General features: G+C 35.9%; 1 protein-coding gene and 1 pseudogene across 5 annotated transcripts in view; both read right to left on the bottom strand.

Moving 5' to 3' along the window:
* PCDH11X (protocadherin 11 X-linked) overlaps positions 1-19,661 on the bottom strand; it is a 958,739-nt gene that overhangs the window by 118,164 nt on the left and 820,914 nt on the right. The gene's annotated exons all lie outside the window — the stretch shown is intronic.
* On the bottom strand, positions 9,054-10,442 carry LOC110137163 (beclin-1 pseudogene; annotated as a pseudogene).

Raw genomic sequence — 19,661 nt, 5'->3', positions numbered from 1 at the left:
CTTCGTATTTAGACTGCCATGTTTATGGTCCAGGTTGGGGATATTATATATATAATATATTATATATATATATATATATATATATATATATATATATAATATAATGTATTATATATATATATTTATATTTATAACTATAGATACATCTATAGTTATATATATAGTTGTATATTTTCTTTTGTAATACAGGAGGAAAGTAAGAGTGGAAAATATACGTGCTTTTAGGACAGATATGTTGTGCTCAGTCACTCAGTCGTGCCTGACTTTTTGTGGTCCCATGGACTGAGTCTGCCAGGCTCCTCTGTCCATGGAATTTTCCAGGCAAGAATACTGAATGGGTTGCCATTTCCTTCTCCAAGGAATCTGATCTTCCCAACCCAGAGATTGAATCCAAATCTCTTGCATCCCCTGCATTGGCAAACAGATTCTTTACCACTAGCACAACCTGGGAAGCCCTTAGGACAGATGTGCCGTGTGCTAAGACATTTCAGTTATGTCAGACTTACTGTGACCCTATGGACCACCAGGTTCCTCTGTCCAAGGGACTCCAGGCAAGAATACTGGAGTGGGTTGCTATGCCCTCCTCCTGGGAATCTTCCCAACCCAGAACCTGCATCTCTTAAGTCTCCTGCATTGGCAAGCAGGTTCTTCATCACTAATGCCACCATACTGATCCCTTTTAAAATAATAGCTTCCTTAAAGGATGTAAATTTTGACAGAGTGTAGAGGGTAATCCTTCCACACATAGATGAGAAGCGATAACTAAGTAATTCTAACTGGCCCATGCAAGGGACAGAAACTTCTGTACTGTGTAGGATAATATTCTTTTGATGAAAAATAAAAAAGGATAAAACTGGGCAAAGACTGGAGGTAAATCTTCAGTTAATGTCTCCTAAAGGACCAATCAAGCAAATTTTAGCATAAAATTGAAAGGATACAGACAAGGAGAAAAACAAACAAAAACCAGTGAGTTTCCCTGGTGGTTCAGACAGTAAAGAATTTGCCTGCAATGCAGGAGACCAGAGTTCAATCCCTGTGTCAGAAAGATACCCTGGAGATGGGACTGCCTACCCCCTCCAGTATTTTTTGCCTGGAGAATTCCATAGACAGAGGAGCCCAGTGGGCTGCAGTTCATGGAGTCGCAAAGAGCTGGACTCGGCTGACTGACTAACACTTTCACACTTTCACTTTAATAAGAAAGGTAGAAGAATATATGTTTTTCCCCTTTATTATCTCTTCAATAGGAATTTATTTTGCTTAATTTTAAGTGCATAACGAAATATCTCTAATCAATAAATGTTAGTAAATAAGGAAGTTGAAAAAGTGCAGTGCAAATACATAAATACATACTTTGTATAAGGAAACACTGGTAAAACTTGAAATTCTAAATTATTTATAATAAATCTATACATAAACCATAGATTAATTACATGATTCAGTAATATCTTTCCTCTATCAGGAATTTTTTTAACCAACCTCAGCATTGTGTACCAAAATTTTTTGTTGCTGTTGTTTTTAAGCTATGGAAACTATAAGAAATTTGTCAACATGCTTTTCTCCCTTAGAAGGTAAATTTTTGTCCTCCTGTTCCACCTCTGTTAGGAAAAGAAAAAAAGAAAAACCTCATAAATCAAGCTCTAATCAAGCTGAAAAATCCCAATTTTATTTCTTTATGTCCTCAGGGTGTTCCAGGACATTTCACAGAATCATTCATTTTCTAAACTTGTGATATAAACATTTTTATTTAGTTCTATTCCTTTTTCATTTAGAATCCCCAACTTCTCCCTGTTCCATTTCTAAACTTCATATGCTTTTTCAACATCCTACAAGTGGAAATATTTTGAACTCAGCAATCAAGTTGGCACAGACATGACTGTGAGGGATTAGTAATCCTTCAATTCAATAGGCAGAATTATGTTCAAACAGCCAAGAAGATATTAATCAGACACTTCTTTAATTTTGCTCCAAGACTGGTGAAATTCTTAAGACTTCACTTGGAAAAAGGGAAATTTATAGGGGGATAAAGGCCTATGGGTCTTTCCTCTTTACTAAACAAGATATATACACATTTACTGAATGAAGAGCCATATAGCATAACAAGAAAAACAAATTATTTTTCATGTGGTCTGGTACTTTCCCAGACATATTTGCAAATGAAAAGAATTCTCCAGTAGAAAATATCAGGCATATCACTCCATGCTCTTGTAAGGAGATGCATAATATTTTTCTTTTTAAATAAATGTACAATATTTACCTTGGCCAATGGCTTATTATTGTTATTTTACAGAAAAATTGTCACCCCTTTCAATATGGTGAGCAATTTCCTCAGATAACAATATTTCGGTTTGACTACCCTTTCTTTAAATTCACATTAGGGCACTGGACATTGAACTCTCAATTTATTAATTTATAGCATTACTAAAGATCCTCATTATGAAATAGTGAGAAATATGGATTAAGCTAGTAAATAAATGAAATATATATTCATCACGTTTTTCTGAAAACACTTGCCATAATGCCTAAATTATCCATTAATTGATAAGATTGATTTGAAAATGTCATTTGAACATTTACTTTTTCATATGAGATAAAACTATGACTGTGGCAAGAACTGAAATCAATTTTGAAGGATAAGAGTGATATGTATCAATTCTGTTTATCACTTCAAAACTGTTAAACTAAAAGTTCTTTAATAATTATAACAAAAACTGATTTGATAGTAGTAAATCTTATCTGATCTTATTCAGGCTCATTAATTGCAAAGTGCTAGGGGAAATGTTCTAGCACTCCAAAATCACTGAGGATGGTGAGTGCAGCCACAAAATCAAAAGACACTTGCTTCTTGGAAGAAAAGTTATGACAAACCTAGACAGCGTGTTAAAAAGCAGAGACATCATTTTGCAGACAAAGGTCCATATAGTCAAAGCTATGGTTCTTCCAATAGTCACATATGAGTGCAAGAGTTGGACCATAGAGAAAGCTAAATGCTGAAAATTTGATGCTTTCAAACTGTGGTGCTGGACAAGACTCTTGAGAGTCCCTTGGACAGCAAGGAGGTCAAATCAGTCAACCCTAAAGGAAATCAGTCCTGAATATTCATTGGAAGGACTGATGCTGAAGCTTAAGCTCCAATACTTTTGCCACTTGATGGGAAGAGCCGACTCATTAAAAAAGACCCTGGTTTTGGGAAAGATTGAGGGCAGGAGGAGAAGGGGATGACAGAGGATACAATGGTTGGGTGGCACATCTGCTAAATGGACATGAGTTTGATAAAACTCTGGGACATAGTGAAGGACAAGGAAGCCTGGCATGCTGCAGTCCATGGGGTCATGAAGAGTCGGACTTGACTTAGTGACTGAACAACAATAACAGGGTGTTATGTAAAATGGCGCAACTGCTTAGAAAACAGTTGGGCAGTTCCTTGAAATCCTAACCAAAGAGTTACCATAGACCCAGCAATTCCACTCATAGGCATATACCCAATATAAATGAAAACATATATCCACATAAAAATGCATACATGAGTGTTTATAGCAGCTTGCTCATAATAGCCAAAAAGTGGAAACAACACAGGTGCCTGCAACTGATCATTGGATAAACAAGAGGAGGTATTATTTAGGGCAGAATATTATTCAGCCCTAAAATAAGTGGAGTATTGATACATGCTATAACATGGATAATCCTTGAAAACTCTATGCTAAGTGAAACAAGCCAGACCACATATTGTATGATTCCATTTGTATTAAAAAAAAAAGGACAATAAAGACAGAAAATAGATTATAAAACTCATCAGTCTGGTTGCAGAACCATGGTCTTAACTACTTTACAATGTTGCCTTCCACTTTATTAAATTTTCAAGATCATATTTCAGGATATTCCAAAATCATTTGATTTAATAAATGCACTTCAAAAGTCACTCTTTCCATTGTGCTTTAGCCCTCTATACACCCACTGTGAGATGATGGCTCAGTTTGATGGCCTGTAGTTACAAAGATACTAACTATGGATTTAAATAAACATTCTGCTTTCTTTTGTGTATCATCTTTTAAACATTCCTCTACTAATTTCGTCCTAGTTAAATAAATTAGTTCTCAGGAGAAACTCATCTTAATTCCATATTTCAAAAACCCAGTCTCTCCAAGACATTTTAGTTGGTTCTCTAAAAAATGTTTTAACATGAAGCACAGCATTCTGATGAATTAAATATAGTCTTATATAACCCCAAAATAGCTTCTAGTATTATCATGCTAACTACCATCTACTTATCTTGGAAGGGTTGTGGTCATCAAAGGTTGTTGCACTTTCCAGTGATGTGTTTCTCTTTCATGAGAAGTCACTGATTCAACTCAGTGAAGCACAATGAAAAGGTAGTATTCTTTTGCTTTCCAAAGCACTGGTAAATTGACAAGTATCTGTGTGAATGTGTTGATGCTTCAGAGAAATAGAGAATTATGTTAGGATGGCTTCATCTAGCAGATGGTATGTGAAATCAGCTTCGTGGATGATGAAATTTCTAAAGATTCTGATTTGTAATCCATTGTTTTAACACCAAGTAATTTATATTCAGGGAAGAGGTTTCCCACAACAAAATTTTATAATAATCCATATTTCAAGGGATACCCTTAAAGAGAAGCACAGACAAGCAATAGATATTACTAATGCAATACCATAAATAAAGACCTTAATGAATTTCTGCTAAGCTTTCCATTAAGAAGCTGGACTGGTAATAGTCCTAGGCACCCCCTCATCTTTCAGGAGTGTGGAGGTTCCTTGAAAGTTTTTGACTCTACTATGTACACACTCACAAATAAAGAACACAATATAGAGTTTCAGGGAAATTTATGCTGCTTCAAATTATTTCTTAGAAAATACAGGGAAATCTTATCCTGATTCTGTTCTCTGTTACTAAGATGCTTCAACGCAGAAATACACTGAATTAAGACCAACTTTCAGACTCATTTCCTTCAGTTAACTTGTCTGTGCCTCGTTTTGTCTGTATGTGGCCTAATAATGCTAACAGCTAGCAATAGCAACGACAGATAACATAAATTTGGAAAACGCTATTCCAGGCACTGTGCTTAGTTGCTTGTTTAAAAACACATTATTAAAACTATACAAGCAACTCCTCCAGCTCAACTCCAGAAAAATAAATGACCCAATCACAAAATGGGCCAAAGAACTAAACCGACATTTCTCCAAAGAAGACATACAGATGGCTAAAAAACACATGAAAAGATGCTCAACATCACTCATTATCAGAGAAATGCAAATCAAAACCACAATGAGGTACCATTACATGCCAGTCTGGATGGCTGCTATCCAGAATTCTACAAGCAATAAATGCTGGAGAGGGTGTGGAGAAAAGGGAACCCTCTTACACTGTTGGTGGGAATGCAAACTAGTACAGCCGCTATGGAAAACAGTGTGGAGATTTCTTTAAAAACTGGAAATAGAGCTGCCATATGACCCAGCAATCCCACTTCTGGGCATACACACCGAGGAAACCAGATCTGAAAGAGACACGTGCACCCCAATGTTCATCGCAGCACTGTTTATAATAGCCAGGACATGGAAGCAACCTAGATGCCCATCAGCAGACAAGTGGATAAGGAAGCTGTGGTACATATACACCATGGAATATTACTCAGCCATTAAAAAGAATTCATTTGAATCAGTTCTAATGAGATGGATGAAACTGGAGCCCATTATACAGAGTGAAGTAAGCCAGAAAGATAAAGACCATTACAGTATACTAACACATATATATGGAATTTAGGAAGATGGTAATGATAACCCTATATGCAAAACAGAAAAAGAGACTCAGATGTATAGAACAGACTTTTGGACTCTATGGGAGAAGGCAATGGTGGGATGTTTCAAGAGAACAGCATCGAAACATGTATATTATCTATGGTGAAACAGATCACCAGCCCAGATTGGGTGCATGAGACAAGTGCTCAAACCTGGTGCACTGGGAAGACCCAGAGGGATTGGGCAGAGAGGGAGGTGGAAGGGGGGATCGGGATGGGGAATACATGTAAACCATGGCTGATTCTTGTCAATGTATGACAAAAACCACTACAATATTGTAAAGTAATTAGCCTCCAACTAATATAAAAAAAATTAAAAATAAAAAAAATAAAAACACATTATTGCATCAAGGTAAGTATAATCACATCTACTTCACAGTTGAAAACTATTAGGTTAATAACTAATGAATACAATATTCAAACCAGAACTCACTCTTCCAAAGCTGCACTTCCCTTTCCAACTTAACATTGCCTATTTTAATGATGCCTATTTGCCACCCCTCGCCCAACCATCCCCGGCTCCAGTGGTAGAGTGGTAAAGAATCCACCTGCCAATGTATGAAACACAAGGGCACAGGCTTGATGCCTGGGTCGGAAAGATCCCCTGGAGAAAAAAATGGCAACCCATTCCAGTATTCTTGCCTGGGAAATCCCATGGACAGAGGAGCCTGGCGGGCTACAGTCCATAGGGTCTCAAAGTCGAACACGATTGAGTGATTGAGCACACGCACACATTTGACCCCTTAACTAAAAAGAATGGGATTTTGAACTTTAAGAGTCTCTGTTGTCCCTTTTGATAATAGTAACAGCCAGCAACACGTTCTAATGATGCTCTACAAATGACTCTACATGGGGTCAGTATAGTTCCTGGAATTCCTAGAATCACACAGTTGCCATAGGAATGCCTTTCAGGCCTGGATCACAGATGGTAGCAATTTTCAGGTACATTCATCTCTCTTGAAGAGGGCACAAGGATGTGTACTGGACACATGTAAAGACACAACGTCCAGTGAGAAATTGGAATAGCTACAGGCCTGCCTTTTCTAGTGCTAAGCTTCATCTGGGAAAATTGACCTGCAGCACCTCCCAGCATATTCTGTGTTGCTGTCTGCAGTCTGAACATTCAGCAACTTTAAAAGGTATTGCTAAACGTGCACTTCTTAGAGATAAACAATTAAGATAATTGAAAGCCTAAGAATGGATTTCCATAATTTAAGAATATCTTTCATGCACAGTAATTGAAAAACAGAGTGAATCTGATTTATTTGGGAAAGCTATACTTTAAAATCGAGAGATAAATTAGGATAACATGCACTGAATTTCTTAACAATATTATAAAAGGCATAAGAGGGAGAATTCTATTAAGAAAACTTGCACCTTCCAGAGCTGCCCAGGAGATAGTCTCTTAATCCAGGGAGGCATTGTTAAAAATATTTAGTCCGATTTACTGCAGTTCCTGAATCACTGCAGGGTGATAAGTTAGGTTGCTGTCACAGCATAGTTACCTTTTCAAGGCCTCTTCAGGGCAATTTAGTACTTTGAAAATTGACAGTAATGCACTAAATGCTCTCAGGTTGCATCTTCATGGTTAAGCAAAGTAGAGATTTGAGGCGATTATTATATCAGGATAATTCAGAAAAAAATTCCTTTCCCCAAATTTATACTGAGAGGTCAATACACTATTTAAAAGGTTCATGGAGGATTCAAGTCAATGTATGGCAAAACCAATACAATATTGTAAAGTAAAATAATAAATTAAAAATAAAATAAAATTCTAAAAAAAAAGGCTCAGAAACTGTCATTTGTAAGATTGATGTCTTTTTATTTAATTCTTTTAACCACATTGATACACCTCAAGTATTTATCTTATTGCCAAGTTGTTATTCAGAAACAGGGGAAAACATATTTGATTTGCTATCACTAAAATAATGAAATAATCAACTGAGAGCAACTCTATAGACAAGATCTTATAACCTAGGGGTGGTTCTTATTAATTAAATATTTTAATGTTGTTCTCAATACACTGCAAATTCCAATTGCATCAACATTTAGCTCGTTTTGAAGGAAGAAATTGTTTAATTTCACCAGTCCTCAACTTCTATACATAGTTTACTTTCACACAAGCATGACAATGACAACATTACAAATTAAAAAGTCTGGAAAGAAAACATACTGTTTCATTATTAAGTATCTTCAATTTTTTTTTTTAATCAGTGAAATTAGTTTATTTTTGTTTAACAAGGTATTTATGGCTTTTCTTTAACTGTTCATTTTATTAAGACAGAACCTCAGACATGGAAATTAGTGTTAACCAGGGGCTCAAATACTGAGACCATATGGATGACCCTGACTGAACATCAAGGATGTTGACTTTATTTCCCCTTAAAATTAGTTTAACATCTCTGTTCTGTTATGAAGAACTACACAAATAGGGCTTTCTCTACAGGTATCTATTTTTCCATTAAGAGTCTTTTTAAAAATCTAACACCCACCTCTACACATATTTCAACAGACTTTCCACATACCTGCACTTGAACTCAACTCTCCCAGAATACAAAGTACTCTATTTTAGTTAAAGGAAAACCCAACAGTGCACCTCTGGGCAGTCATCAGACTGCAGTTGACCTTTTATTACAAATAATTACATCTCTCCACCAAGGTCTCAAAGAGTATCAAACACCATTTCATATCTCTTAACATAGGGCAGAGCAGGCATTTAGTACTAGAACCAAGTAAGAAGTGTTAAATTTCAAGCTTCTGATCACATCACATGGTGACCAAAGTTTGTGTTATTTTCTCATGTTATCCAATTGAGCATCTCACACTTCTTGTCCTCTCAGTGGAGACAAAAGTTTCTAGTTCATGTTCTAAGCACAGGAAGTTGAGAGACAAACTCCAGTGAAAACACATCAATCTCAATTCAACTCAGTTAAAAAAAAAAAAAAAAGCAAACTTAAATTATTTGTTTTGAGGAGACAAAGGGAAAGGAAGGCATGGGGCTAAGAGTCAAAACTGTGACAAAGACCAGATGCTATACACGGCGTGTTGTAGTTCTGGAAACTGTCTGTTATATGATATTTTAAAATAAAGTGGCTTTTGTGGATTTTTTTCTCTTTTGGTATTGTAAACATATGCTGTTTAATAGTACCCGAATTTAACAGTTTCTTTTTTTTCCAAACAAAACAAAATTGAAAGCCTTTAAGGCAAACAAACTGCTAAGGAAAAAAGAGTCATTTGTTATAAAACTGTGAGGATACTCAAGAAAGACCCCACTTAAGATTTGTCAGCATAAACTTGAGAGCTTTTGTCCACTGTTCCTCTGAGTTAAACTGAGTTTTGATGGAATAGGAGCCACCAATACCTCCTGTGTCTTCAATTTTGCCTTTCTCCACATCCATCCTGTAAGGAAGGCAAAAACGTGTCTCGCCTTTCTCAACTTCTTCTTTCAACTGCTGCACACAGTCCAGGAAAGCCACCATTGCATGGTCAAACTTGTTGTCCCAGAAAAACCACAGCCCCCCTGAACAGTACAATGGCAGCTCCTTAGATCTGTCTGTCAGAGACTCCAGATATGAATGGTTTCCACAGGGAACAAGTCGATACCTCTGAAATTTCAGACCCATCTTACTGCCCAGGGCATGGAGCAGCAACACTGTCTGGCCCCAAGCATCATTAAGTTCATTCCATTCCACAGGAACACTGGGCAGCCGACCCAGTCTAAAGTTATTGATTGTACCAAACTGTCCACTATGCCAAATGTGGAAGGTTGCATTAAAGACATTAGTTTTCTTCAACTTGTCCAGCTGCATCTGGGCATAACGCATCTGATTTTCTACACTCTTCAGCTCATCATCCAGTTCTAGCTGTTGTCTTTTAAATTCATTGTATTCCCTTTGATACTGAGCTTCCTCCTGATCCAATCTCTCAGCCTCAACCTGGACCTTCTTGAGATTTTCCACCACTATCTTCTGGTTCTTTTCCACATCTTCCAGCTCTTGGATCAGCCTCTCCTCCTCTAATGCCAGCTTCTTTATCTCTAATCCAAGCTGTTCGCTGTCATTTTCATTCATTTGCTCTCAGATCTCCAAACAGCATTTGTAGTTCTGATATTCATTTTCAATGACGTTGAGCTGAGTGTCCAGCTGGTTTAAGAGAGTGTCTGTGCATTCCTCACACAGGGGGTGGTCCACATCTGTCTGGCCTGACATGATGTCAAAAAGGTCCCCAGTGACCTTCAGTCTTTGGCTGAGGTTCTCCATGGTGTTGCCATCAGATGCTTCCCCAATCAGAGTGAAGCTGTTGGCACTTTCTGTGGACATCATCCTAGCTGGGGGGATGAATCTGCGAGAGACACCATCCTGGCGAGTTTAAATAAATGGCTCCTCTCCTGAGTTAGCCTCTTCCTCCTGGGTCTCTGCTGGTTTCAGCAGGGCTGTGGCAAGTAATGGAGCTGTGAGCCCCTGGATGGTGACACGGTCCAGGAGCTTGAAGCTTGTGTCCAGTTTCAGAGGTTGGCTGCAGCGCTGACATATGAAGCTCACCTGCATGGTGCTGCTGGATGTCTTAGACCCCTCCATCCCTCAGGACCCGGAGCCCACCACCCCGATCCGGTCTACCGCGGGGGTACCGCGGTCTCGGATCTGTCTGGGAGCGGGACTTCCAAGACTGCCATTGCCCAGCCTTCAGCTACTTCCCTCCTCTAGTTTTTAAAGTGAGATTCTGGCTAAATGTCTGTTCACTCTTACATCCTGGGATATTTCATAGTGAGTCTCAAATAAAGGCTTGAATGAGAAAGTGATTTAATAAGAAAATTTACAGGTTTATCTCAAAGATCAATACTTCTTTTTTTTCCCTACCGGTGTTTCCATACGTTGCACAGAAAAGCTTTTATAAATTTGATCTTTTTCTGGCCAAACAATTCTTTACCCAGTAGTGAGGATGGAAACTAACAGCTATTAAGCATCTTCTATATTCTAGGATCTAGAATAGAAACCAGGTCATCTAACTTCCAACCCAGCCCCACTTTTTTCCCCCATATTCCATTGCTGCCTTTTGAAATGCATAAGATATAAACAGGAAAAATATTACTGAAGTAATACTGCTGTTATAGTGAATGACTAGGAAGCTGTCATAGATAAGTATGTAAACTGCTCTCAAATAATACTTATCTAAAGAAAAGGAGAATCTGAAGCAGAAACTATTTTGCAGAATTAAAATCAGAATATGTCTCAAAAAAGGAAAAGTAAATATTTCTTGCCACTGTTAATAGCATTTTCTTTTTATTTGATCTTTTGGTCCTTAAGAATCACAATATCCAGATTCCCAAGTTATAATTTATTTGAAGAAACTCTATGCCTAGTGACAGACTGTCAATCACTGTAGGTCTTACATGTGGACAAATCTGATCTACTCATTCTCCCCACTCCTACCCAACACTCAATATGCACAGCACAATTTCCATCCCGTCATTTCAGCTAAGAAGCAAATCTGACAATTTATTACAGCCCTCCTGCACCAGATAATGGTCCAATTGATGGTATGTGACAGAGCAGCTTAACTTCAAGAGCTTCTGCCGCTTTCTACAACTGCTTTTACTTTTGCTTTCCTCAGCTTCACCTTAGTAAATGATTTCCTTGCTGCTGTTTTAATTTTGATATGTCTTATTTTCCTGGGAAATTGCTATGAAAGTAAGTAAAAATAGGTGGCTGTGAAGTTTTTTTCCCAATGTGTACATCAACTTTTGCCCAACATAATCATGGAAGCAGAACAGTGTCTAACAACAGACACATTTTTTTTTTCTAATCAATTAGAATAAATGAGCACTGTCTCATCTTGACAAAACTTTACTTTTTTTGATTTTATGATCTATTGAGTCAGAAGAAAAATGCTTTAAAAGTTCATTGTTTTGATCTTAATGTTGAATAAAATCAGGTGTTCTTCAGGCAATTTAAAAATATGTTCTGTTTCAACTTATTTGTATATACAATTTTTTTTTCTGGCACCTGTTAAAGTTTCAGCTAAATTTCTCTCCCAAATGCCATTTTTAATTTTGCTATCATTTTAGTATTTTATTCTTATGTTGATTTATGACAATGAGCTTTATGTTAGTCTTAGCTTTACTTCTGTTTGCAAAATATACATAAAATGTTATACATTCTGAGAAGACTGTATGCATTGGAGGTCCTGTGATGCAGTGTTAATATTCTTGTTTCTTTTGCAATGTCTCTCCCCTTTTTGTTTCTTTTGAATACCCAGGCTTTGGGGATCATGATAACTCATAGCAGTGCTTTCCTCCAGTAAAGGCTGTTGTTGCAGCCTTGCCTCTTCGCTGCTACTCCAACACCAGTAAAACATCAGTTTACACATGAAAGTTTTTCTTTTAGTTGCAAATCAAATGCTTAATATTCATATGGAAACCTAGATGACTCAGAAGTTAGCATCACCCATTTTGATTTCAAATGAATAAAATATCAATTTCTAAAGAAATTTTTCTCACTTAAAAAAAATCTGTATTTCTTATTGCAAGAAACTGAACTAGAGTCAGCTCTCACCAATCTGGCCCAACAGAGGACAGTAGCAAGGATAACCCATAAGACATTTATATTTCATCTTGGAATGCATTTTTGACAAGGCATGCTTTGCAACTGAGTGTTTTCTGATTAGGAGCAGTCAATTCAAAGTGATTCAAAGATGTTATAAAAGTCCAACTCTGAAACAGCTGAAAAGCTGCTCTTATTTGCACATTCAGAACTGCCCTCCATCCCAACTTATATTCATAGTCTCAATTTTCTGCTGAAACCCTCCCTATATCTCTCAGGTTTCTACATTGTTACATGTTTCTGTCATTACTTCTGACAGGTGGTAGAATGTCTTTAGCTCAGCCCTGATGGATAAACAAAGGCTTTTATCCATTTTTCCTCAAGAGAAAATGAACAGAAATATATTTACCCTCTCCATTTATTTTCTACCTTTACAGAGGAGGATAGGAATTGATGTTGTAAAAAGGAAACCAAAAGGAAGAACAAATCATATGCTTTTTATAGATTAAGGTATTTTTTAAAAATTAAACACTATTAATTAGAGAGATCTACAAAGGGATCCTGATTCCTGGAATCAAAGCCAATTGAATGATAAATTTGGGGGATAAGTATACAAAAAAGTGGAATGCAGCCACTTTAAGAATTTTACAACTTAGTTAGATTTTAAGTCTAATTCTCCTTCTAAGTACCAGTTACAAGAAAAGTGTTTTAAGCCACAGAATTTTTCATAAATAAATAACCTCCATAAAAATTCAATAGCTTCATTAGAAATGTGTTACAAAGCAAATACAGTGAGTAGCTGGATTCACAACTGAAGAAAATTATACATGTTACAGTGACCAGACCTACCATCATAAAAGCCAGAGGAAAATTGGAATTACTTCTTCTCTGATGGTATTTCTAAAATGTATTATTCATAGTGATGGCAGCAACTATCCACTGGTTTTCAAACACCATAGAGTAAGAGATACTTGCACTTATTTATTTTTTAATTAATTAATTTATTTTAATTGGAGTCTAATTACTTTACAATAATGTGGTGTTTTTTGCCATACATTGACATGAATCAGCCACATGTGTCTCCCGATCGTGAACTCCCCTCCTACCTCCCTCCTCATCCCATCCCTCTGGGTTATCCCAGTGCACTGGGTTTGAGTGCCCTGTTTCATTCATTGAACTTGGACAGGATATCTATTTTCATGTACGGCAATATACATGTTTCAATGCCATTCTCTCAAATCATCCCACCCTCACCTTCTCCCACAGAGTCCAAAAGTCTGTTCTTTATATCTGTGTCTCTTTTGCTATGTTGCACATAGGGTCATCGTTACCATCTTTCTAAACTCCATATGTATGTGTTAATATACTGTATTGGTGTTTTTCTTTCTGTCTTACTTCACTCTGTATAATAGACTCCAGTTTCATCCATCTCATTAGAACTGACTCAAATGTGTTCTTTTTAATAGCTGAGTAATATTCTATTGTGTATATGTACCTCAACTCTTACCCATTCGTCTGCCAACGGACATCTAGGTGTCTTCCATGTCCTAGCTATTGTACATAGTGCTGCGATGAACTTTGGGGTACCCGTGCCTTTTTCAGTTCTGGTTTCCTCAGTGTGTATGCCCAGCAGTGGGATTACTGGTTCATATGGCAGTTCTATTTCCAGTTTTTTAAGGAATCTCCACACTGTTCTCCATAGTGGCTATACTAGTTTGCATTCCCACCAATAGTGTAAGAGGGTTCCCTTTACTCCACACTCTCTCCAGAATTTATTGTTTATAGATTTTTTGATAGCAGCCATTCTGACCCACTTAAGATGGTACCTCATTGTGGTTTTGATTTGCATTTCTTGGATAATGAGTGATGTTGAGCATCTTTTCTTGTGTTTGTTAGCCATCTGTATGTCTTCTTTGGAGAAATATCTGTTTAGTTCTCCTTCCTCCCCTTTCTCTTTTCTACCTTCATTTATTTTATTCTTTTTTTTTTTTAATTCAGAGCTTAGATTGGGGCAAAAATTACAACCAAAATTGTATAAATGTAGAATCAGGCATTTGATTACTTTATTATATTTATTTGTATACTCTAAAAAGCAATAAAGAGAAATAAATCTAAATTACATGGCAGTGACAATGAGTAAATTTTTCCTCTATGTAAATAACCATAAATACTTAGACACACATCTGTGAGAGATTCACAGAACCTCTAAATTTTGAATTTAAAAATAGTTTTTCATTGTATTAGAGTGATTTAAACTTAATGAAAGGAGATAAGATACAGAAAAAGCTAGAAGGAAACAGTATATTTAGGGAGAATTTGGGGGGCAGTAAAACAATATAAGCGTTTGTGGACTTCTTTTCAGGAATATTAAAAAGGAATTACCCAGAAAAAATGTTGTCTTTTCCACTCCTCAAGTTACCTCTAGAATATAACCAAAATATTTTCAGTTTTGCTATAATATCTCATTTATTGCTGATGCACAATATACATGAAAAAATTACTCAATTTTAAAAAGAGGCTGCTTTTGTTCAAGTGAAAAACTTTGTCTTCTACTGGGATTCACAATCACTACTTCATGTTCATATTTTTCATTTCACATTTGAAACTTGTATATGTGTGATATTTAATTTTATGCATTTTATGACTAAAATGCTATATATTGCATAAGTATACACTACACTTAAATTTTGCAACAGTTTCACATCACTATATTGTTTGATTGTTTTAGTACATTATAAGACTCACTGTGTAACGAACAGGCTTGAAGTTTCATTCTTGTGTCACAGTGTTTATTTTTAACAAACTGGGCAGCAGAATATTTGAGGAAAATAAACTCTATTGCAATAATGTAGCAGATTTTTTTTAAACTATCATGTTGGTATATTTAGTGATAATCTACCACATTCTGTTAGTGAACCACAGGTGTCTCTAAAGAGTGAGTAATTTGGCATACCATATGTGATACCATGATGTCCCAATAGGGTAAAATCTTTGCTATAGAAACTTTGCAACTTAGCATTATGCTTTTGTTACTTTTGTAGGTAGGCTAATTTTATTTGATTTAAGACAAACAAAACTATCTCTTTTAAAGAGCATACACTCATAAAAATAACTTTAAAAAAGAGCAAAGGAAAGCTCTCAGGACACGCCTAATTGTCGACATCTGAAATAATGGTCTAATTTATGGAAGTACCATACTCCGTAAAAATGCTTGGTATACTATGCAGTTTAAACCAACAAGAAGTGTGTCTTTATACATTGACAAAATAATGAATTTAAAAATGAAAAAAGACATTTTTACCACAAAACAAATAAGGCAGACTTTGGTCATCATGTAGATATTGCTCTTAAGTGATCAATATCTGCATGGAACATCTAAGTGCATAGCAATCTTCACAAAACATGTCAAATAAAATTTTGACAACTTGAAATGTTGACATATTTTGCAAAAAATAAGACATTTGTCTAGCCCTATGGATATATATTTATTTCTATCTACATATAGCTGTCTCATTCCAATATAAACAAGAGCTTTCTCTATTATGATAAATAATGATCTGAAACTAGGCAATATCAAAAGTTTTAATGATTGATCAAATAGTAATTAAAATATTTCCCATTTTTATAATTATTAAATATACATAAACATTTCAATTAAAGGCTTGTACTTTGACAGATTCATCTTTTGAGTGTAGAATCTGAGTGTCTAAATCCTAATGAATATCTGACATTAGTGCTATATGTTTTTAAAATGATAGTTTAGAGTTAGCTTATGCTCTGTACCTTAAAATTTAGTATCAATTCAACAAGCACTTATTGATTGCCAACTACTACATGCAAGGCATTGGGCTATATGTGAAGAATAAAACATTAAATGCAGAATGATCCCTGTCTTTCTGAAGCTTCCAGTCTAGTGAGGGATATGCAACTTTTTTTAAAAACAATATTTCAGTTGAGTGTGATAAATGTTGTAATAGTAACAAAGACTCTCCTTAACCCAACTTTAGCCAGGTTCCTATAAACCCTTTTCTCAATCTGGCCTAATCCCTGTGCTTTGCCCTCAGGTTTGCATAGCTAAACTCTAGCAAGGATTTTCCAACCTCTAATCTGATCCCCCTAGTCCTTCTTCAGCAAGGAAGACAAACAATGCCTTCAAAATTAGAAAGACAGGTAAATACAGTGAATAACAACTTATCAAAGCAGAAACCCACAAGCAAGAACACATTGCCAACAAAGGTCCATCTAGTTAAAGGTATGGTTTTTCCAGTAGTCATGTATGGATGCGAGAGTTGGACTATAAAGAAAGCTGAGTGTTGAAGAATTGATGCTTTTGAGCTGTGATGTTGGAGAAGACTCTTGACATCTGCCTTGAGCTGCAATGAGATTCAACCAGTCCATCCTAAAGGAAATCAGTCCTGAATATTCATTGGAAGGAGTGATGCTGAAGCTGAAACTCCGATACTTTGGCCACCTGATGCGAAGAACATGGAAAAGACCCTGATGCTGGGAAAGATTGAAGATGGGAAAAGGGGATGACAGAGTATGAGATGTTTGGATGGTATCACTGACTCAATGGACATGAGTTTGAGTAAGCTCCAGGAGTTGGTGATGGACAGGGAAGCCTGGCATGCTGCAGTACATGGGGTTACAAAGAGTCAGACACGACTGAGTGGCTGAACTGACTGACTGACTGAAGGACTATAATGAATAAATTAGAAACATATTTCAAGAACAGATGGCCAGTGTAAGCAAAGAGATGGAAGGAATGAAAAAGAAACACTAGAAGCCAAAAACACTGAAACAGAAATGAAGAATGCTTTGAATGGGCTTGATAGTAGACTAGACATAGCTGAGGAAAGAAGAACTGAGTTTATTTTATCTGCTGTGACAGGGGTCCATAGAGGGTATAGTGAGGTCACAGAGGAGAGAGTGTTTAATTTTATTGCGGGAGGGTCATGGAAAGCATTGCAAAAAGAATTGAGTCTTGAACTGTGGGTTGAAAGATGAGAAGTGTTTTGAAGTGAACATTCCGACAAGGTTTATAAACCAACAAGGAAGCCAGGTGAATTATTTAGTGAACTTTTAAATTATTTGGATTGCATAAAGCATTGGGATTGAGGGTTAAGTGGAGAAATGAGCATGGAAACATAGATAAGATTCATATCATAGAAAAAGTGCTAGGCTAAGCAATTTGTGCTAGTTGATTAAAGAGAATAGCAAACAGGAAAAAGAACTGCATTAGTACATAAAATTTTTATACAAATATTACAGGAAGTGAAGTGTTAGTTGCTCAGTCATGTCCGACTCTTTGTGATCCCATGGACTGTAGCCCGTCAGGCTCCTTTGTCTGTGCAATTCTCCAGGCAAGAATACTGGAGTGGGTAGTCATTTCTTTCTCTAGGGGATATTCCCAGGGATCAAACCCAGATCTCCTGTATTGTAGGTAGATTCTTTACCATCTGAGCCACCAGGGAAGCCCAAATATTACAAGAACCTTACTATTAAAATACAGTGTGATATAATAAGAAAAGGACTAGGATAGACTATGAGAGATCAGAGTTTAAATATCAAACCTTTTATTTAATAACTATGTGACCACAGGTGAGTTACTTAACATCTTTGAATCTCAGTTTACACATGAACGACTTAAATTTCTTAGATCTTGTGGACATAACACCGATGCAATGGTATTTTTGTATCTGGCAGAGTCATCAACTGTAGAATGATACCTAGTAGTTTATATATACAATTGTAAAATGAGAACCCAGCAAGGCAAATGATTATGTTCATTTTTAGTGACAATACAGGTGAACCATGCCCAAGTCTGATGCATTGACTGATGTTTCAGGTTAGAGCAAAAAAAGGTCCTACCATTATTCAGGGCCTGAGTATTATTCCAGAAAGAGGGCATATCTGTAGACTAATGTATTTTCTTCAATATATTATGTAAATTCAGTATTGTCAATGAGAATGGATGGATTACTTGGTTCTGGCCTATAAAATTCACTAGAGAAAACAAGGTAAGTTTAAAAAAAAATGTCAACCTCTGTCTACTGAAATGAAGTGAAAGGTGAACTGTTTATACATATGGCATGATGGTTGCACTAATATATACTTCACTTTTCATAGGATAAACTGACAGTGACACTTAATACTCCTAACAGGGGATAAGTGTTCTGATCTGTGAAACTGCTTGGTAGTTCATGTGGGAACTGATATCCTATTGAAAGGCCAGTACAAAATAACATTTCTTGAATCACCAATGACATGAAAAGTATTTAGAAGGATTATGTTTACATGATCTTCAGGTTATTTTACAATAACAGGTTCTGGACAATTTACAACTCTTTACTATTTCTTGTCCAATACTTGGACCGTCATTTTCTTTAAGGAAATTATTGGATTGTGTGAGTTTAAGGTGTGGCTTTCCAACTGCCTTTAGACTAGATGAATGAGTAAAATAGCAAAATGGAAATTTTTATAGGATTGTGTGTTTTTAAGCATGTTTCTCATTTTTTTCCCTATTATATTTCTTAGTCTTGTGAAAGGAAAGAAAGTAATCTTTTTGTAAAATGTTGTCAAACAGTGTTATAAAAATTGAGGGGACAAACTTTATGAAGGTTTTATTGCTTTAGTTCACTAGGTGCTATGCAGAATCTAAGTATTGAATAAAAGTTTCCCATCTTTTTTGGTTGTAAAAATGGATTTTGTAAGGGAAATTAACATACTACTGGCTTACTGACTTCTAATGAGACCATAATAGACGGAGGTGTGAACTGCCCTATTTATTACCTTGGAATTATAATGTTAACATTTATTTATGACTGTTTTCAAGTTCTAGCTGAAATAAGACTTTAGAGGTTTTTGTTTTTAAAGTAACCTTGCAATCAAAAAATAAAATATCTCACTTAACTGTATTACACTGTATTTTACTCACTTCACAATATATTTTATATAAGTACTTAGAAATGTATGTTTGTTTCACATAATTCTTATTTTAAAATAAAATATTATAAATCAGTTATTAGCTAACATTTAGAGAAATCACACTATTTAATATCAAATGTTGGCCTATCAAATGTGTTTTCTAAAGATGTTTGCAAATTCTAGAATTTTTCTTAGCTCTAAATTATCACTTGGTAATGTGGTAGATAAGTAAAAAAAAATACTAGTAACCTTTTCAGGTAATGAAAGAAGAGAATATTATAAGAAACAGAAACAGAAAGATTAATAATTATTTTCTGATCCTCTCTGGAAGATTAATTTCCATAATACTTGCCTCAAATATTCAACTTATCATAAAGTATCTGTA

The sequence above is a fragment of the Odocoileus virginianus genome, chromosome X (genome assembly GCF_023699985.2).
Source record: "Odocoileus virginianus isolate 20LAN1187 ecotype Illinois chromosome X, Ovbor_1.2, whole genome shotgun sequence".
NCBI lineage: Eukaryota > Metazoa > Chordata > Mammalia > Artiodactyla > Cervidae > Odocoileus > Odocoileus virginianus.
Note: the sequence above shows the minus strand (reverse complement) of the source record. Positions and strands in the feature narration are given on the sequence as shown.